At 44.5% G+C, this 21,711-nt stretch overlaps 1 long non-coding RNA gene across 2 annotated transcripts in view; it reads left to right on the forward strand.

The window, feature by feature from the left end:
- LOC103885590 overlaps positions 1-21,427 on the forward strand; it is a 37,125-nt gene extending 15,698 nt beyond the window's left edge. For both annotated transcript variants that reach the window (XR_648748.4, XR_002522880.2), the window contains exons 2-4: positions 473-638; positions 14,223-14,370; positions 21,232-21,427. This is a non-coding gene — a long non-coding RNA (uncharacterized LOC103885590). The remainder of the gene's footprint in view (positions 1-472; positions 639-14,222; positions 14,371-21,231) is intronic.
- Positions 21,428-21,711: the final 284 nt, after the last annotated feature.

The following is a 21,711-nucleotide window of genomic DNA, read 5'->3' on the forward strand; positions in this document are numbered from 1 at the left end:
TTGGTAGACCCTGTGGTTTCTGTCACGATTACTCAACTCTGCTGTTGTAGGTGAAAGTAGTCACAGACAATATGTATTCAAATGGGTATGGCTGTGTTCTAATAAGACTTGATGTACAAAATCAGGTGGTAGGCTAGATTTGGGCCATGGAGTGTAATTTGTTGCCCCAGTGAGAGAGCATGGAAAGATCTTGGCCATTGCCCAGTGCCAGAGAAGCATTTGATAAGTGATAGCCACTGTTGACATCATACTATTATTATTACTTTATTGTCTTAGCAGTCTTGTTCTTCTGCTTTCCTTTTTTTGGAGACAGGGTCTGTGTCACCCAGGCTGGAGTGTAGCGGCGCAACCATGGCTCACTGCAGCCTGGACCTCCCGGGTTCAAGTGATCCTCCTACCTCCGTCTCCCAAGTAGGTGGGACTAAGTGCCACCATGACCAGCTAATTTTCATTTCTGTACTTCCTCTCTCAGCATTGCTATTTGGTTCCATCTACTGGAGTGTGAGAAAAAATTCAATTCCACTGTGGCCAACTGTGATAGCCAGCTTCCAAGATGGCCCTCGGTGATTCTCAATTCCTGATATTCTGGAAGGATAGGAGGCCACATGGAGAACTGAGGCTCCTACCTCCCTCCCACAGTGAGTAGGACTGACCTGGTAACCAATAGAGTATTGTAGAAATGACTGTGTATGACCTCTGACAGTAGATCATAAATGATATCGTGGTTTCCTTCTTGCCCTCTTTTGGATCACTCACTCTGGGGGAAACTAGTTGCCATGTTGTGAGGATTCTCAAGCAGCCCCATGGAGAAGACTATATGGCAAGTAACTAAGACCTCCTGCCAACAGCCAGCATAAACTGGCCAACCGTATTAACAATCTGGAAATGAATCTTCCAGCCCCAGTAAATCCTTCAAGTGATTGCAACGGAGCCAACATCTTGACTCTAATCTCATGAGACAGCTGAAGTCAGAATGATCCAGCTAAGCTGTTTCTGTATTCCTGACCCACAGAAACTGTATGAGATTATAAATGTTTCTTGTTTTCTTTCTGCTGCCAAGATTTGGGGTAATTTGTAATGTAGCAGTAGATAACTAACACACAAACTCTCATAATTGCTCTATAGTGGCTAATGTCTGCTTGGCTTGTGTAAGAACACAAATTTGCTCTCAGGCAAGAGTTTTCTGATCACTTAACACCTTGAGTAGTAGAATAATTGGCAGAGCCATGATCAGTTGGCCACTGCTGCTAAATGTTTTTGAAGATCCCCTAGCCTCAAGTGATCTGACTCCTACATGACCATCCGGTCACATCTCTCAGAAACTCTCATGCAACCTGCATTTTAGAACACTAAATTATTAATACTGTGTTACTAATTGTAAGTGTATCAACATTAGAGACAATAAAACTACTATTAGTTGCATACCAAAAGTGTGCTCTGCCCATTCTCATTTAATTTTCAGGACTTCGCTATGAAGAAAGTACTAGTATTAGCTCCATTGTACTTAGATCAGGAAACTGTTTTTAGAAGAATTTTAGAGCTAGGGGCTGAGTGAGGACTGGAGTGTTCCTGACTTCAGAATCTCAGCTTCTTAGATACTCTTTGCTTTTTATTGCCCCCATCTTTGCCCATACTGTTCCTTCTTCCTCGTGTTCCCTTCCCCCTTCTCTAGCAGGTGAATACCTACTTTTATTTATTTATTTCTTTTTTTTTTTTTTTAAGTAGAAATGGGGTCTGGGTTCTCACTATGTCGCCCAGGCTGGTTTGAAACTCTTGGACTCAAGTGATCCTTCTGCCTTGTTCTCCCAAAATGTTGGGATTACAGGTGTGAGCCGCTGCGCCCAGCCCCTACTTCTATTTCAAGAGCCAGCTGAACTGTCATCTCCCCTGTGCCACCTTTCCTGACATTCTTAGCCAGTTAACAAATATTTATCAAGAGTCTACTAAGTGACAGTTCCACAGGCTGGGAATGCAGTAGGGAAAGTAAAACAAAAATCAAAAGAATAGCAAAGTCCCCACATTTAAGAAGTTAACATTCTGGTGGAAGAAAATGAATACATTCAAACAGATAAATAAGATAATTTTAAGCCATGCTGATGGATTGGTTTTGGGGGATAAAAAGGAAAAAGAAGGATTGAGGATAACCTCTCAGTGCCTAAGAATCTGGCTTAGGCAACTAGCATCATTTCCTGGGATGGGGAAGACTTGAAGAAAATCTGTGTGTGTGTGTGTGTGTGCGTGCGCGTGTGTTGTGTGTGTGTGTGTGTGTGCGCGCGTGTGAAGGGAAGGGTAATTGGCAGGAACTCAATAGCTGTCTTATAGATGAGGCCAGGTGGGGTGGCTCGCACCTGTAATCTCAGCACTTTGCAAGATTGGTACAGGTGGATTGCTTGAGCCCAGAAGTTTGAAATCAGCCTTAGCAACATAGGGAGACCCTGTCTCTATTTCTACTATATATATGTCTTATAAATGAGTTAAGTTTTAGATTTTTGTAGACATCCATGTTTTTAACAGGCAGTTGTTTTCTGAGTCTGGAGTGTAGTGGATAGATCTGGGTTGGAGATATATATTTGGAAACCATCAGTGTATATATGGTGTTTAAAGCCGTGGCAATGAATGACGGTAAGTAGGGGGAGTACAGAGAAGAAGAAGGTCCAGGACTAGTGTTATCCTTGGTCAGGTTAGCTTCCCTTCTTCCTAACTCCATCATACTGTGCTTTGATACTTTTTGAAATGGTTTGTTCCTCAGTAGACTGGGACCCTCTTGGGGGCCACGTGCTCATTGCAATGCCTGATCCATGGTAGGTGCTTCCTAAATGTTAACTGGTGTCACGTGATCATCTGATCAAATGAGGAACTCCTGTTATCCCGGAGCTTAGGTTGGCCATGATCAAGTTCATGCCTTTGGCCATGTGGGATACATCTTATGCTCCAGCTCCAAGGCAGTCATGTTTCTGATGCTCCACTGCAGGAATCACCCTGATATGCGGGCTCTCAGGAGGTGAGGTGTCCAGGGCAGTGAGCTATGCCTTATAGGGACTGTGATTGAATTTTCCAGACCAGGACAGATGGGGCAAGCCCAAGAAGGAAGAACCATTTAAGAAAGTGAGATGTAATAAATGAAACCGTTCTCCCTAAAAACATAAATATGGGTAATATAACAATGGTTCAGCAAATAATTAGAGAAGTATAAGAAATAAGAAATGGAAGGGGACCCAAACTTATCAATGATGATTATTTGAGGGATGCCAGAGTCTCAGGAAGGAAGAGGAAAAATGAGGGGGCAGGGATTTAATTTTGTTTAGCAGCTGTTAAAATGCCAGGTGCATATATATATGTATATATGTATGTATGTGTGTGTATATATATATATATTTTTGAGATGGAGTCTCGCTCTGTCGCCCAGGCTGGAGTGCAGTGGCCGGATCTCAGCTCACTGCAAGCTCCGCCTCCCGGGTTTACGCCATTCTCCTGCCTCAGCCTCCCAAGTAGCTGGGACTACAGGCGTCCGCCACCTCGCCCGGCTTTTTTTGTATTTTTTAGTAGAGACAGGGTTTCACCGGGTTAACCAGGATAGTCTCGATCTCCTGACCTTCGTGATCCGCCCGTCTTGGCCTCCCAAAGTGCTGGGATTACAGGCTTGAGCCACCGCGCCCGGCCTATATTTTTTGACTAAATTTTACTATATGTGTTTTACAGAGAGAAAGCAGATGTGTAGATGTGTAATATCAAACAGCTAGTACTTGAATTCAAGTTTGTCCAGCTCTAAAAGTCATCAAGAAATAAAAGCTTGGGTGACAGCATTGACAAGAATTGAATCTGGAATCAGGAAGTTACTGTGTTTTGGATATTGTATTTGAAAAATTGCTTGCAGAATTAATTTTAGGCTTCGGATGATGATGTTTTCCTCCTAAGAAGATTTATGTTTGCCTCTGTTAGGCGCCTGGGGCACCAACAATTTAGGTTTCCTGAAATCTAATTTCGGGGCTTTAGAATACCTGCAGTGGAGCTGTGGTCTCTGCAAGGGCCTGTCTGCTTCTGGGTCACACTTACTTGTAGGGAGCTTCCCTTTGGAATCCCAGTTCAAGATGAATCCCAACCCCACTCTCAGCCTCAGATTGGGTCCCTGCCCCTTTAGCCCTGCGAGGCTCTTGAAAGTCCACCCAGCCTCTTGGCCAGCCATGGTAGAATTGACACACGCTGCAGGGCCCGGGGAGCTCAAAGGACGGACTCCCTTCGCACGGCCTCCTCCTTCGTTTGAGTCCTGGCTGGTTATTCTTCTCTATTTTGTAGCTCTCTGGTGTCTTTAAGCAGTTTGGTGCTTTTTTTTTTTTTTTAAATCATTATCAACTTTATTAAACGCATACAACAAATGCTTATAAACAGTAGCAAGACAAGCTGATAATTTTTTTCGTTTCATCTGACTGACAAAATTCTCACAAAGAAACCACTTCTAAAAAAAGTCTATATAGATTTTTCTTTCAGTTTATTTTACCTTTGTGTGCTTTAGTGACAAGTCCTTATACCTGAGACAAAGTGATAATCATTTAGGAATCACCATCATCATAAATTATTTTACATTTTATATTTTTATTTTAATTATTTATTTTATATTTTATTATTTTATATTTTATTTTTATATTTAAAAATAAATTATTTTATATTTTATTCTTTTATAGACAGGGTCTTGCTCTGTTGCCCTGCCTGGAGTGCAGTGACTGTTCACAGGTGCCCTTCCAGTGCACTGCAGCCTTGAACTCCTGGGCTCAAGTGATCCTCCTGACTCAGCCTCCCATGTAGTTGGGACTACAGGTGTGTGCCACCACTCCTGGTTTATTATTTTACATTTATTGAGAAGAAAGGCAGGTTAATTTTATTATTTACTTTGAATCGATTAAGAACCCTCAATTCTAACTATTCTGGGCAAAGTAACAGAGAGGGCTTGACAATATCCCTCTTCATTATGTATTCCAAGACATTTTGTGGTTTTTTTTTTTTCCCATTTGTCTGATTCAGGATTTACTTATTCTGCAGCATTCCCAGTTGTGCTCAGCGGAATGGAGGTCAGTCTGAATTACGTACTTCGCTACTACTGATAATGGGAGTTCACCCTTCCAGGTTTTATTAGTTCTAGTCTCAGCACGGTAACTAATTACTTCTACGACCTTGGGTGGAGGCTGGGCACAGTGACTCACCCCTGTAATCCCAGCACTCTGGGAGGCCGAGGCAGGCGGGTCACTTGAGGTCAGGAGTTTGAGACCAGCCTGGTCAACATGGCGAAATCCCGTCTCTACTAAAAATACAAAAATTAGCCGGGTGTGGTGGCAGGTGCCTGTAATTCCGGCTATTTGGGAAGCTGAGGCAGGGAGAAGTGCTTGAACCTGGGAGGCGGAGGTTGCAGTGAGCCGAGATGGCGCCACTGCACTCCAGCCGGGCAACAGATGGCGCCACTGCACTCCAGCCGGGCAACCTTGGGTCACATGTGCTTTTCTTTCTTCATTAGTCAAATGAGAGTGGTAACACTGGGCTTACCTGCCTCCTGGATTATTGCAGGAGCAAATGGGATAAGCTACATGGAAACATGGAATCCAGTGTAAATGTGAGGTGCTAAAGCCCAGATCCTGCACCCCAGATTTCCAGGGGCATCTGAGCCCTGTTGGAAGGAGGGCCCGTGCTGACTCCCAGCCCCAGGGTGCAGGTGCTCAGAGCACTTTGCATCAGGTGGTCTCTTTTGTTGCTTTTTAAACATCGGGCAGGTTGATGGTACATCGTTCTGCGAGTCAAATCTTGAATCTGGATGATCAGGTGAGTTTTTATTGTACTTTTTCTCACTTCTTTTCCCACATAATTGCATTTCAGGAAGCTTCCCTGGGTTATTTCTTTTGTTTTTGCGTCTAATAACTTTCCGTGAGCAGATCCCACAGTGTGCAGCAGTGAGAGTCCCTGGACTCGGCTAAAAGAAAACCTCCACTTTGGGAGGCCGAGGCGGGTGGATCACGAGGTCAGGAGATTGAGACCATCCTGGCTAACACGGTGAAACCCCGACTCTACTAAAAATACAAAAAATTAGCTGGGCGTGGTGGCGGGTGCCTGTAGTCCCAGCTACTCGGGAGGATGAGGCAGGAGAATAGTGTGAACCCAGGAGGCGGAGCTTGCAGTAAGCTGAGATAGAGCTACCGCACTCCAGCCGGGGTGACAGAGAAAGACTCTGTCTTAAAAACAACAAAAAAGAAAACCTCCAAACCTTGACCTCCTTGGCAGCTCAGCCTGCCACCTGGCAGGGGCCCCTCTGGGGCTCATGCTTATTTTGGCCTTTGTGAACTGCACAGAACCAGGGCTGACCCTGCCGATCTGTGGATGTGTGGCCAAGACAGGTCCCAGTGTCCTGCCCGGGCTGTGCATGTGAGGGAGGCGGTGATGCAACGTGATGGCATTTGTGACAGGGTGAGGGAAAGAGATTGCTGGCTGGGGCTTCAAGGGGTGCGATTAGATTACGGCGGAGTTGCCTGTCTGGCGGAGGTGGAAGACTTGGTTCTGTTCATTTCATAGGCAGCGGATTCCTGCAGTTTCAGACTGGCCAGAGAAATCCATTTCTGGAGTAGCAGGCAGTAGCCCAACAAGTGTGGAGCTGAGGGGCTCATTCCACAATGCTTCCCTGAGCTTTTGCCTTTTACTTCTTCACGGTTTTTACTTCTCTGGCTTTCTTTTTCTAAGCTCGTATGCTTCCACAATGCTAAAATATGTGCTAATAAAGGTTGCCAGCCACGTGGAATCTTGTCAATCTCAGCTTATATTCCGTCTCGTCTTCCTACCCACTCATTGCTTTTCTTGTATATTTAAGTCCTTTCAGGGGCAGGGAGCAAAGGGCTTGGGGGCAAAGACATTGAGCTTTGGCATCAGACCCACCAGATTTGAACTTTGCTTGACCACTTTTACCTGGGTGACCTTGGGCAAGTTAATTAACTTCCGTGGGACTTAGTTTTCTCATCCGTGAAAAGAAGAATATCTTATCCCCTAAGCTGTTATGAGGGCTGCATCAAAGAAAATACATAATGTTTTAAATATAATTGTTGGCACTTAGTATACATTTGATGAATGGTGATTTCCTTCTCTTTTTATTCTCATATATATTTTTTGCTTGTTCTGCGTTAAGTATTTCAGGAAAAAGGTTTTGATGCGGAGTAAGGGACTCAGATATAGCTAGACTGCACGATAGTTAATATCCCACCATAGTTCCTACTCAACTGTCATCCCTGATCTCAGTCTGTTACCAAGGATCTTAGTGGGTGAGCAGTGTCCAAGCCAAGGCGGAAGAAGATGGGATCAGGCAGAGGCTCTGCATCGAACCTTGTGGCGTTCACCTGCAGGGTAAAATAGGGAACCAGTGTCGTCTTCTGTTTAGGGCTGGAGAGCAGTGGTGCAGTCATGGCTCACTGCAGCCTCAAACTCCTGGGCTCAAATGATTCTCCCACCTCAGCCTCCCAAAGTGCTGGGATTACAAGCATGAGCCACCATGCCTGGCTTGAATATATTTTTAAAGTTTTTTTTTTTTTTAATTGAATGAATATCCTAATGTAAAGTTTCCTAAACCTCAGTTGCTTGCCATGGTCAAATACTTAACTATATTATTCTTTATTTTATGTGTTAATTGAAATGGACTATCAGACAATATTTAGGTGTGTTGCTTTTTATTATTTTTCTCTCTCTACATTTTACATAGTTGAGATCATATCGTATGCAATTTCTGTTCTGACTTTTCATGTTTGAGATAGGCGTCTCACTATGTCACCCAGGCTGAAGTAAAGTGGAGCACTCATAGCTCACTCCAGCCTCTACCTCCTGGGCTCAAGCGATCCTCTTTGCTTAGCCTCCTGTGTGTCTGGGACTATAGGCACCTGCCACCATGGCTGGCTAATTTTAATTTCTCTTTTGTAGAGATGGTGTCTTGCTATGCTGCCCGAGCTGGTCTTGAACTCCTGTGCCCAAATGATCCTCCTGCCTTGGCCTCTCAAAGTGCTGGGATTATAGGCATGAGCCACCAAGCCCGGCCTGTTCTGATTTTCTACCTAATTTAAAATTATATGCATTTCCTCATATCAGCAAATATTCTCCTCAAATTTGATTTTGGGGGCTGAGGTTCCTGTGGTGGCCCAGGGTGGCATTACAACGTCATGGGACCCTCTTTGGACACGGTCTCTATTGCTGGTGAGCTGATGGGACTCTGAGGTGGGCAAGCCGTCCACACACTCCATTTGCAGCATTTAAAAATGTTTCTTTTCTTCTTTTTTTGAGACAGGGTTTCACTATGTTGGCCAGGCTGGTCTCGAACTCGTGGGCCTAGTTATCCACCCACTTCAGTCTCCCAACCATTTACAACTTTGAGTCTGGGGCTCAGAGATTTGTGCGGCTTATGTTTTGCTTTCACTGAAATATTCATGACTGATCTTTATGATCTTATTAGAAGTTGAGAACACGGTTACTTTCGTCTGTGGTTGACTAAAGGAAAACTTGTTTAATAAAGTGACATGAAACTCCAAACAAAAATAACATTATTCATAATAAGCTGCGTTCTCCAATCTAGAGAGTCAGAGAATAGCCTCTCAGACTCCAGTCAAGAGTCCTGTTCATCCCCACTCCTAGATTGCGTGTGGGTGACAAGTGTTTCTGTTTCCCCTTTCTTCTGGTTTGTTCTGGGCAGTTCCTCTCCTCTTTTCCCAGATATAGTAACGCTGGTTCTGTAAGGAATCACATATCTTGGGTGCTCGCAGGAGAATTCCTTCTGAGGCCCAGCTCTCCACCCTTCCTCTGGGCGCCTCTGTGGCCTCTCTGCCTTAGGGTCCTCAGCCCAAGCCAGCTCCAGTGCCAGCCAGCTCTGTCGGCTCTCTGCGTCTGAGAGAGAGCGTGCCTCATGACCCATCAGAGGGATCTGAGTGCCCACAGCCTTCAGAAGTGCAACTAGGAAGCCAGGTCACCGGTGGCGGGGATGGCTTGTCCATCAGCTAGCAGCCAGACAATCGAATAGCGCCCCACATGGGACAGGAGGAGCGCCTGAGCTCTTCACGCTGTCTCCGCCAGCCCTCATTTAATGTCTTGTTGGAGCAAAATGACTGAGGACAGCAAAGCCCAGTGGCTTCTCCCAATTTTTGGTCACCACAGGAGCGGTGGCTGCGAGCTGCCTTTTGGATCCTCGGGGGTAACTACTCTGAGTGGCTAGTGCCTCAGAACTGAACTCAGAAGCCTGGGGTTATGGCCACAGATCGACCACCCTGGTGCTCAGGGCCAGATGTAAGAGGAGCCTGGGAGAGGCCCTGACCCTCCCAAACTAGAGGACAATAATATATCCGTGATGATCACACCCAGAAGTTAAAAAAAAAACAACCAAACCCCGAACTTAGATGATCCCATGTATATCATCACGCATCTCAACTAAGAGCAGGGAGACCAGGTTCACATTGCTGGAAGCTCGGAATTTTCATGGTGCCTCTAGAAAAATCATCCCATCCCAGGCCAAGCTGTGATTAGAGGTGCTTTTCATCAGGTCTCTTTCTTCCAGTTGCTCTCCACTCTCCAGCTTTGTTCTGGCTTAGACTCTCAGCCCAGGCCACCCAGGGGCAGTGGCCGCTGAAGGGGGCAGCCCCGCAGCTGCTTCCTCCAAATGCTCTGGGATTCAAGGCCGGGTGCTGGGTGATTACACTGCTGTTATCTGGGATTAGCTATTTTCACTCCCTGTATTTATATCATGGAAGCTGCAGCGTGATGCTGCCAGATGCCAATGTGGGCAAACTTCTTCCTTCTGGACCCACCTGCTGTTCTGCTAACACCCGGCAAGGTGGCAGTTGGTGGGGACCAGACCTGCCAACCCCTCCTCCACCCACTTCCCACATGTCCAGAGCAGTGAACTGAGTCATTGTGAGAGACTCAGGTCAGCAGCGACAGGCGAAGGCTGGACACAGACTTGGGGGCGGGAGGGGCGGAGGGCTGGCAGCGGTCCCTGCAGAAGACGCCTGTCACCTCCCTAATCCCCTGAAGTCTTCAAGTCTAGGAACCCTCTCGCCTGCCCTCCAGCCCTGCTCCACCCCGACCCACGTGTATCTCTCTGTTGCAGTGAGGCGTTCTGAAGGGCCCGCATTTTAGGCAGCTCAGAAAAGCGCCAAGTGCCTGAGAGTCCCAAATATAAGTGCGGAGGGATTAAAAGGCCCTGCTGCATTTAACTTGGTCCATCTTTGTTTCCACCTCGCCTTCCATCCCTGTTTTTTTTTTTTTTTTTGCCCCCTCGAGGAAGTGAGAAGATCCTGGCTTGTCAGCTTGTCTTTCAGGAAATGGACAGGGTTTTTTTTTTTTTTTTTTTTTTTCCGAAGGTGTGTTCTATCTCCCTGCGGCTGCACTAGCTTACCTCAGCAAGCTTCTTGGAGATGCAGAGACTGGAGGTGGGATTTGCCCCCAGCCCCTGGGGCATTGAGTCAGGCTTCTTCTACTTGCCTGGGAAGGCTGCCTGCAGGGTCACTCCCTCTCCTGGGCAAAAGTAGACAACGCCGGGCCTTGGCTGTGGCTGCCTTGGGAGCTCTGAGATCATCAGATCAGGAGGAGGCTTCCGGTGCAGCCCCAGAGATTCTGCTCTGAAAAAAACAGTATGTTTGGTGTGGCCACTGGCTTCTCATACCCCACTGTGGAGCTCTGTCCCTCTGGGCTTGTCTGCCCAGGCTCCTCTCTGAGGGCAGAAATCTCAGGGGTGACAAGTTAGCCCTCCCAGGAATGTATTAATTTTTTTAAAAGTTATTTATTTATTTATGTATTTATTTATTTTTGAGACAGGGTCTTGCTGTGTCACCCAGGCTGGAGTGCAGTGGCATGACCATGGCTTACTGTAGCCTCGAACTCCCAGGACTCAAGTGATCCTCTGAGCTCAGCCTCCTAAGTACCTGGGACTACAGGCACATGCCACCACATCTGGCTAATGTGTGTGTGTGTGTGTGTGTGTGTGTGTGTGTGTGTGTGTATATATATATATTTTAACAGAGATGGGGTATTAATTTGTGGCCCAGGCTGGTCTCGAACTCCTGGGCTCAAGTGGTTCTCCTGCCTCGGCCTTCCAAAGTGCTGGGATTATAGGCATGAGCCACCACACCTGTCCCCCCAAAATTTTTTACCCTAGCATAGAGTTTCCTAAATCCTAGTTGTTTACCATAGCCAGGTAAGATAACTACTGTATAAATAAAGATATAAAAATATAGATAATAAAAATAAACATATTAAAGACTATATTTACTGAAATAATATTTTTATTGACATTGATTCACCTTTTTCTTAACCCAAAAACTTATTTTAGCATTGTCTCAAGTAAGAGTATTCAAGATATCATGGGTTTGAGGCCCTAGTTATTTTTTGTCTTACTACACTTTAAAGTAAAATCTTACTAACTTAAAAAAATTCAGGTACTGGCCCGGCACGGAGGCTCACGCCTGTAATCCTAGCACTTTGGGAGGGCGAGGCGGGCAGATCACTTGAGGCCAGGAGTTTGAGACCAGCCTGACCAACATGGTGAAACCCCGTCTCTATTAAAAATACAAAAATTAGCTGGATGTGGTGGCAGGCACCTGTAATCCCAGCTACTTGGGAGGTTGAGGCACGAGAATCGCTTGAACTTGGGAGGCGGAGGTTGCAGTAAGCTGAGATTGTGCCACTGCACTCCAGCCTGGGTGACAGAGTGAGACTCCATCTCAAAAAACAAATAAGCAAACAAACAAAACAAACCCAGGTACTATTATGCACTGGAAAATGCTGGCCTAACTAAATGAAAGATGGAAAAGTGAGGAGGATTCCAGTCGCCATGGTGCAGGCGTGGGTGGGAGGGGCAGACACATCTGCAAGGGGGCCCAGTGGTGGACATGGCTGGTGGAGGGGGTGCGGGTAGAGGAGGGGAGAAGTGGCAGAAGAGAAACTTAATTGGCTGGAAAAGGTAGAGCAGCATCTTACTTGGGGAGCATTCATTCCTTGGGCTGAAAAGGAGAGATATCATTGAAGTCCCAATTGGCTAGTACAAAGCTTCTGCCTTGGATGTGGCTGTCCAACCCGGAAGGCTTACTAAACCCAGGCCGGTCTATACTGAAAGTGAAAGTCACCTGGGGGCAAGCTGAGCAGAGAGGCCACCCAGTGAAGTGGCTACCTGTGGCTTTGGCACCTATGGGCGATTCCTTCTTCTACGCCCAACCTCGACACTGCAGGCAGAAGGGAGCACCAGTGCGAAGGACCAAAGAAACGGCAGCAGCTAGGCGGAGGCCCAGGAGTTCCTGTTTCCAAAGCAGAGGAAAAGAAAATGCAACTTCCACCTCCCGCTCAGGTCACTCCCGGTTCACCACACCCCTGCTTCTGGAAGGAGGCAGGGGTTTGTTTCTATCCCTCCCTCAGCCCACTCCCTCCCTTATTATATATAGAATCACAAGCTCATTATCATTTTGCGAAATAGAGAAGCAGAAGAAAAAATAATTTCACTAGTTGACAAAAAACACTGATAATATTTAGGTGTAGTGCTTTTCATTCATTTTTCTAGACAGATACTTTTTGAGACGAGGTCTTGCTCTGTCGCCCAGGGTGGAGTGCAGTGGTGCCATCATGGCTCACTGCAGCCTTAATCTCCTGGGCTCAAACAATCCTCCCACTTCAGCCTCCTAAGTAGCTGGGACTACAGGTGTGTGCTGCTGTGCCCAGCTAATTTTTAAAATTTTTTTGTAGAGATTGGGGTGGGGTGTCCCTATTTTGCCGGGGCTGGTCTTGAACTCCTGGCCTCAAGAGATCCTCCTGCCTCAGCCTCCCAAAGTGTTGGTATTATGGGAGTGAGCCTATGTATATTTTTCTACATAGCTATGAACACATGGCCTGCAATTTCTGATCTAATTCTTACACTTAATATGAAATTATAAGCATTTTTCTATGCTGTTGAATGTTGTTTACAAATTTTTTTTTCATGGACACTACATATACCATAATACACTTAATATTGGTAGCTAAGTTTTGTGTTTTTTTGTGCATTAAGGATTCCATTTTTTTACTATTATAAATAATGCTGCAATTAATTTCTTTGGTCATATAGTAAAAGTTTCAGCTATTTTCTAAGGATAGATTCCCGGAAATGGTACCAGTGTAGAGTGTTGGTGTAGAATGTAGACAACTATGTTTTATGTAAGTAAGATGGAAATATAAGCATCTATATTTGTGTGTGTGTATATCAATTTTTGAAGAATCCACAGGAAACAAATGACAGTATTTATCTGACCACCGAGGGTGGGATGGGATCTGGGCAGGGAAACAGGGTAAAGAAAGACGTTTCACAGCATACATTTTTGCTATTTTGAGTTTTGAAGCATGTGTATCTATGACTTATTAAAAAATTAAAAGCAAACGACAAACTCTAATTGCTGCTTAATTGTACAACTGAAGCAGGAGTCCCTCTATAACTGGCTTTCGTGTTTTCCCTGCCGTGTTCAGTGCCATGCGTTCATAATCACCAGTCGGGTGAGTTACGCTGTAGGCTCTCAATAGCTGGGTGAGGGCGGGAAGGCAGCTCGCCTCCACTAAGACATGTAGGGACCCAGGCTCCTCCTATCTTGTTAGTCACTAGCCTGTGTGATGGGAGGAAGAGAGATAGTGGAGGGTAGGCAATTTCCTTTCCAGGAAGAGATGTGGGAGTCAGACACATCAAGTCTTCTCACTGTCATTGGTGAGGACTTGGTCAGCGACCACCTCTAACTGCAAAGAGGTCTGGGAAATGTAATCTCTGCCGGGGCAGCCAGGGTGTAGCCTGGGGTTTTATTATTAAAAAGAAGGGCAAAATGAGACTGGGGGGAAAAAGGAAGGGTTCGGCCATGGGGACTTTTTTTTTGAGATGGAGTCTCGCTCTGTTGCCCAGGCTTGGGTGCAGAGGCGCGATCTCGGCTCACTGCAAGCTCTGCCTCGCCATGGGGGCTTCTAAAATAAAAGAAGGCCTAGAAATTGTTGTCTGTACCAGATTATCGTGCAGTCTTTTATTGTAGCTAAACTCATACAACTCTGTTACTATGGGAATAATTGAAAGGGTATGGTAGTAATGGTATTATTATAATAGCATTATCTCTATTTTCCTGTAGTTATCCCTCAATAAACTACCTTCTCTCAGGTGAGCACTCAGTTGTAACATCCAATTATTCGATTTGACAGTTTGTCAAATGACATCCCTGTCACTTTCTTAGGTGCTGGGTGCTTACAAAAGGGGCAAAGGATAGAGACGCTGCTCCCCAGAGGACTCAAAACAGCTTTCATGTGGAACACAGGAGGAGTGAGAAGGGCCTCCCATTTATTTACCATCTGCTAAGACATTGTGGCCCTGTCATGTACCAGGTAGGAATTGTTAACATAGAATGAACTGAGGCCTGAGAAGGGGAAGAATTCACTTAACGTCACCAGCTTGGAAGTGGCAGAACCAGGTCAAATTATGTGTTGCCTTCAAAGCCAGTGCAAACAATGTACGAAATGTTGTTAAAATGATCTCGCTCGGGCTGGCTGCGGTGGCTCACACTTGTAATCCCAACACTTTGGAAGGCTGAGGCAGTAGGATCACTTGAGCCCAGGAGTTTGAAACCAGCCTGGGCAACATGGTGAAACCTTGTCTCTACAAAAAATACAAAAATTAGCTGAGTGTGGTGGTGTGCCTGTAGTCCCAGCTACTCAGGAGTCTGAGGCTGGAGGACTGCTAGAGCCCAGGAGGCAGAGGTTGCAGTGAGCTGATATCATACTCCAGCCTGGGAGACAGGGTGGGAAAAAAAAAAAATCTTGCCCTATCACTTCCAGCCACTCAACCAATCCTCATCCCCACTCCCAGAAACAACATCTTTTAGCTTATTTGCTATTTATTTGGGTATTTGCTTCAATATTGCCAAGTAACATGTATATTAAGCTATCTCTTGATTTATCAATTGTGACCACTATTGTTTGACTTCCAGTTATGCAAATGAAGATTTTATTCCACGTATATTTTCTCTTTCCTTTTTCTTCCAATAGAACTTATTAGTTTATAAAATGTTTATGCAGTATTTACATTATTATGGCATTGTAATAACATGGTTCAACACTGTTCACCATTGAACCTGATAGTCTACTGTGATTAAGTTTCTTTTCTTGTACAATTTTTCTGTGTACTTGGTTTTCTTTGAATATCTGACTTGCTCTTCAACAGCTCTGCTAGCCACTCCATATCATTTTCTCTATGGTCAAACCATCAGATAATGCATCAGTTCAGTCTTTTTCTTGAAGAGCCCATTCTTCCTGATCTTTAAGCTTTCTGCTTATCCTGGTATTTTCATTCACTCATTTCCTGGGAAATCTGTTTACTTTTCTCTTGTGTTGTTTCCTTCTTTTCCTGATTCTTTGCCTTCTTTATTTTCCTGGATACTGTCCTTCAGTAATTTTCTCAGAAAGGGTGTGCAAGTGGTGAATTCTTGAGATCTTGCATGCTTACAATGTCTTAATTTTGTCTTTTCACTTGATTTATAATCTGGCTGGATATAGATGTTGAAATTCATTTTTCCTAAGCTTTTGAAGTAAGTTCTCCATTTTTCTCTAGCTGTTGAGAAGTCTGTTACTATTTTATTTCTTGACATTTTTGTATGTAACTTGGCTGTTTTTCTTTTCCTTTTTTTTTTTTTTTTTTTTTTTTTAAAACTGGGTCTTTCTCTTTGGCCCAGGCTGGAGTGCAGTGGTGTGAACATGGCTCACTGCAGCCTTTAACTCCTGGGCTCAGGCAATCCTTTTGCCTCAGCCTCTTTAGTAGCTGGGATACAGGTGCATGCCACTATGCATGGCTAATTCTTCTTCTTTTTTTTATTTTTTTTTTTTGTATAGACGGTGTCTCACTTTGTTGCCAAGGCTGGTCTTAAACTGGTGAGCCCAAATGATCCTCCTACCTTGGCCTCCCAAAGTGCTGGGATTATAGGCATGAGCCACTGTATCTGGATTGGTTTTTTTTTTCTCTGTGGATGTGTTCAGTATCTTTTCTTTACCTTTGCTGTTCTGAAATTTCAGAATTATGTTCCTTTGCATAGTCATTTTTATCATTTGTTATGTTGGGGGCTTTGAAGGCTTTTAAAATCTGGAGATGCATGCTTTGCAATTCTGTAAACTTTTCTTGAATTTTTTTGTGATAATTTCCATTTCACCATTTTATCTGATGTCATTTTCTGGAATTCCTATTACTTAGATTTTTGTGTTAGGCTTCTCAAATTGCTTCTCTAATTTCTTTTCAATCTTTCCTTACCTATTGCCATCTTTTTGGCTTTTTATTTTGAAAGGGATATTTCAGGAGGATATACTGAACTTTATGTTTATCTAAGCTTTTTATTTTAAATATCCTTTATCTTCCTCTTATTGAAGGATTCATTAATTTCAGCAATAAACAAACATTTTTACTCTGAGCAATTTCTTGTTCTTTGACTTTTCCTTTTTTATAGTATGCAGCTCCTGTTTCATGGGAGCAATACCTTCTCTTATCACACAGAGAATATTATGATTCTTTGATGTTTTTCTGAGCTGTACATGATCTCTCTGTGCTCTGAGTTTCTTCATAGTCTTTAATGTTTGGTTTGTCTTTCACGGTGGAGGTATTCGTCAAGATTCTGGGGATTCTTGTTTCTCTGCTTATGTTTAAATCAGAAGCTTATTGGAAGCTCTGTGTAATCCTTTTTAAGGAGATATAATTCACATACCATAAAGCTCACCTCTTTTCATAATCCTTTGGGTATATTGCTGGGTCAAATGGCATTTCTGGTTCTAGATCCTTGAGGAATGGTCACACTATCTTCCACGATGGCTGAACTAATTTACATTCCCACCAACAGTGTAAAAACATTCCTATTTCTCTAGCACATATACACCATGGCATACTATGCAGCCATAAAAAGAAAGAATTCATGTCCTTTGCAGGGACATGGATGGACCTGGAAGCCATCAGTCTCAGCAAACTAACACGGGAACAGAAAACCAAATACCACATGTTCTCACTCATAAGTGGGAGTTGAACAATGAGAACACATGGACACAGGGAGAAGAACATCATACATGGGGGCCTGTTGAGGGGTGGGGGGCAAGGGGAGGGATAGCATTAGGAGAAATACCTAATGCATGTGGGGCTTAAAACCTAGATGACGGGTTGACAGGTGCAGCAAACCACCATAGCACATGTAGACCTGTGTAACAAACCTGCATGTTCTGCACATGTATCCCAGAACTTAAAGTAAAAACAAACAAAATAATAAAGCAAACTCACCTCTTTAAATTGTACAATTCAGTAGCTTTTAGTATATTCACAATGACTGCATCACCACTCTCTAACTCCAGAACACTTTCATCACCCCAAATAGAAACTCTGTACCCATGAGCAGTCACTCCTCCCTCCACCCTCGCCCCAGCCCCTGACAGCCACTAATATACTTTCTGTCTGTATAGATTTGCCAATTCTGGATGTTCATATAAATAGAGTCATACAGAATGGGGCCTTTTGTGTTTGGCTTCTTTCCCTTAGCATGATGCTTTCAAGGCTCCCTCATATTGTGACACGTTTCAGCGCTTCCTTCGCTTTGATTGCTGAGTAACATTCCACTGTAGGATAGACCACATCTGTTTATCCATTCATCAGGCGATTGACTCTGTACTCTTTAAAGAGATGTTTCAAATAATTCTTGTTTTCATTCCTGTTCAACCTCTATCTCACCTGAGCACTTGATGCCTCCTATTTCTGGGCCTTTCTGGGGCTCTGTAGAACAATTTGTGGTCCCTGCTACTCAACCCTGAAGACACTTGTGTTTGCCTTGCTACTTCTCCGCTGGGTCATTTACATTTTTCCAGTGCTTTTATCTTTATATATTGGAATTAAGTGTTATAGATGCCACGTCTCCTGGGTTCAGGGAAGATGTCGTCTGTACATCTGTTTCTTCTGCTTCTTGTCCTTGTGAGATTGTCAAGAGGAAAATCTTTATTCCTTCATCTATAAACTGGAAGCCTTCCAATGCATCTCTCATTAGGCCGTGTCGATTCTTTATATTTTTTATTTTTTAATATGTAATTTAGACATTTTCTTTAGAGATGGGGTTATCAGTCTGTTCTCGAACTCCTGGCCTCAAATCCCAAAGTATTGCGATTATAGGCATGAGTGACTGTGCTCAGCCTGTGCAACTTCTTTTAAAGTACAGTATGTGGATTGGATGGTAAGTGCTAAAATGAGTCTTTCATGTAATCAATTCATTCAATGCAAATGTATTGATCACCTATGTCTGGGCATTGTACTGGGAAATCAGGTGACAAAAACAGAGACACAGTCCCTGCCCTCAAGGAACTTCTGTGTTAATGAGAGATCTAGACAAGCAAACAGACCATTGCAATCTAGTGGTAAGTACTAAGTCGGTAAGTTCAGAGGTTGCAGTGAGCCGAGATTGCAACACTGCATTCCAGCCTAGTGACAGAGCGAGACTCCTTCTCAAAAAAAACAAAAGTGAATAAACAATATGAAATCAACTCTCACATAGGTGAGAGTACTTAACTTGGAATAAGGCTTTTACTCTCCAGAGTACTTTCACGCATTCAGAGGAATCTCACTCAGTTCTAAGATGAGAAAGCAACCCTGTATCTGTCCTTCCTGTAGTCTCATAACATCTTTCTTTGATGTGGAGAGGCTCCCTGAGCCGTCCCGGCTCCCTGCAGCCCCTGGGAGACAAAGATACTCAAAACGCCAATGCTGCTTCTGTGGGAAGTTGGCCTGGAGCCTGGCCCTCCTCTGGCTGCTGCGTAGACACCATTCCAGTGATGAAGGCTGGCACAGGAGGCCTCTGGGCCGGTTCAGGCTTCCAGACAGGCCTGGCCACATGATGAGTGGTTGCGTGGACAGAAATGTGTTTTGAATCCAACTCTGTTTGCCGGGTTTATTCTCAGTGCCTGAATGTGCTAGAAGCGAACAGAAGCCAGGATGAGGGCCTCACCCCAGAAGAGCTTGAGTTGTCAGCGAAAATAAATCTGGGGACAGAAGCTACAAAATCAGGAAGTGTCGTGAACTGAGATACATGACATCACAGAGTGCTCTGAATGCAACTGCCATTTTTATTTCTCAATATTATACTTTTATATCTTTTCTCCTTTTCCCACATTCCGTTAACATAAGATGATAGGGAATCAATTTTGCATTGATATTAGTCCAGGTTAGGGAGGCGGCAGGGCCCAGCGAAACGCCTGCGTCCTGCTCTGGGCCTCTAGAGAGGTGCTGAGTGGTGAGGGGGCCTGGGTGGACGCTGGGCTCCTCCTCAGCAGGGAAGCACTGCCAAGCTGGAGAGGCTGGCTGCATTCTGTCTCCCTTCCAGGGCAGAAATAGACCTGGGGAAGGATGCATGCTGTATGAGCCAGATTTGGCCAAATATATAAGGAAGACATTTCTAATCACAAATGTCTTAATGAAAGAGCAAAATGCCTCATGGAGCAAGGATGCACCTTTGCAGTTTAAGCGGAGATTGGAAGCTGTTCTAGGGGTGTTGGTCCTTCCAAGTCTTGACTCCATAATCTCAATAATAATTAAATAGCAACTAATATTTACTGAGTGCAAACCATGTGCCACTTTACACATATTAATTTACTTAATCCTCACAACAGCCCTGGAGGTAGGCATTATTATTATTGGTCCATTTTGCAGATGAAGGGCCCGAGGCGTACAGAGGTTGCCGTGAAGTTTCTGTTCTTTTTTCCATCAAAGTGGTCTGCAGAGCAAAAGCCATTCTATTACAGAGATTGAAAGCCTGGGCTCCAGTGAACTTGGACTCTAGAATTTGTCACATTCCCAGCTAAGTAAGCTTGGGAAGTTCCGTGCCTTCCTATTAGTGCCTACCTAAAACATATATGTGAGCTAAAACCCAACCCAATGGAACCCAAATTATGTTTCAGAAAATCCTTTCTTTCTTTCCTTCCTTCTCTTTCTTTTTCTGTCTCTCTTTTTGAGATGAGGTCTTGCTGTGTTACCCAGGCTGGAGTGCAATGGCGCAATTATAGCTCACTGCAGCCTCAACCTCCTGGGCTTAAGCGATCCTTCCGCTTTGGCCTCCCAAAGTGTTAGGATTACAGGCGTGAAACACCACACTCAGAAAAAAATCTTTCCTTTTGGCATGTTCGCAAACACAGTCTTTATGGTGGCCTGTTCACAGGAGTTTTTGGGAACTATGGATTGAATCGAGCTGTGTGACCTTGGAACTTTTACACATAGGCAAGGACTCAGTCTGTGCCAGTGGGATGTGTAGGATCACCTGTTGATGTGGAGAGGCAGGAAAGCGAGAAAGAAGGAATAGGTGGAACAAAAGGTAGAGCCAGAACCCGTGAGCATCTTCCGGAGACCTTCCCTTGCCCTCCTGCTAACTGAATGCTTTGCTATCACCCTGGCAACAAAAATGCCCAGGTCTGCTGGCATCACACATGTCAGATATCATACTTGTCACCGTTATGATGCAGATGAGGGTCTCCAGTGAAGGCTTTTGTCCTCTGCCTGGTGTTTAAGGCCAAGTCCAGGTCCTGCCCCTCTAGGCAGTTCTGGCTGTGTATGTGGGGGAAGAGCATGTGCATTAGTAAGGGATGCACTGGGGTCAAAATCCTGGCGTGGCCACTAACAAGGCATGCAACGTCAGGCCAGTGACCATTTGTGACCTCTTGTTTTCATCTATGAAAGGTAGAAAGCAGCCTGGGCAACACAGTGAGACCCTGCCTCTACTAAAAATTTAAAAATTAGCCAGGTGTGGTGGCATGCACCTGTAGTCCCAGCTACTTGGGAGGCTGAGGCAGGAGGATCACTTGAGCCCAGAAATGTGAGGCTGCAGTAAACTATAATCATGCCACTGCACTCCAGCCTGGGTAGCAGAGTGAAATTCTGTCTCAAAAAAAAAGATAAAAAGGGTGGAAAGCACCACACACTACCACGTGAGGTTGTTGAGTGCATTAAATGGGATAATGTGTGTGAAGTACTCATTGTAATGCTTGGCACCTAATACATGGTGATGCTTAATACTTGGCAAAGAATTATTATGACATAGATAGATAAACCAACTCTGTTCAAATAAGGGGTTATTAGTGTCTCCTGCCATTTTCTTCCATTCTCTTCCCTTCCTGTTGAAATTCTGCTTTTCTATAGGAAACAGAGCTAACTTAAGAGATACATGCATTCTTCTTTTCTAATGTGTTTTAAAGAGTCCGCATTTTCTGAGGAGCTTTCTGGAGACCATCTGTATCTTCATTCATAGGAGTGCCTTTGCTCTGGACATCCAGGGACTTCAGAGAGCTGGAAGCATAAGCACTGTGCAAAGACAGAATCTGTGTTTTCTACCACATCCTGCCTGTGAATAGTCCTAATATTTAAAAAGTGAATAAACGGCCTGGCACGGCGGCTGATGCCTGTAATCCCAGCACTTTGGGAGGCCAAGGTGGGCGGATCACGAGGTCAGGAGACCGAGACCATCCTGGTCAACATGGTGAAACCCTGTCTCTACTAAATATACAAAAAAATTAGCCGGGTGTGGTGGAGTGCACCTGTAGTCCCAGTTATTCGGGAGGCTGAGGTAGGAGAATCGCTTGAACCTGGGAGGCAGAGGTTGCAGTGAGCTGAGATTGCAACACTGCTCTCCAGCCTAGTGACAGAGTGAGACTCCTTCTCAAAAAAAAAAAAAAAAA

Source organism: Papio anubis, chromosome 5 (assembly GCF_008728515.1).
Source record: "Papio anubis isolate 15944 chromosome 5, Panubis1.0, whole genome shotgun sequence".
NCBI lineage: Eukaryota > Metazoa > Chordata > Mammalia > Primates > Cercopithecidae > Papio > Papio anubis.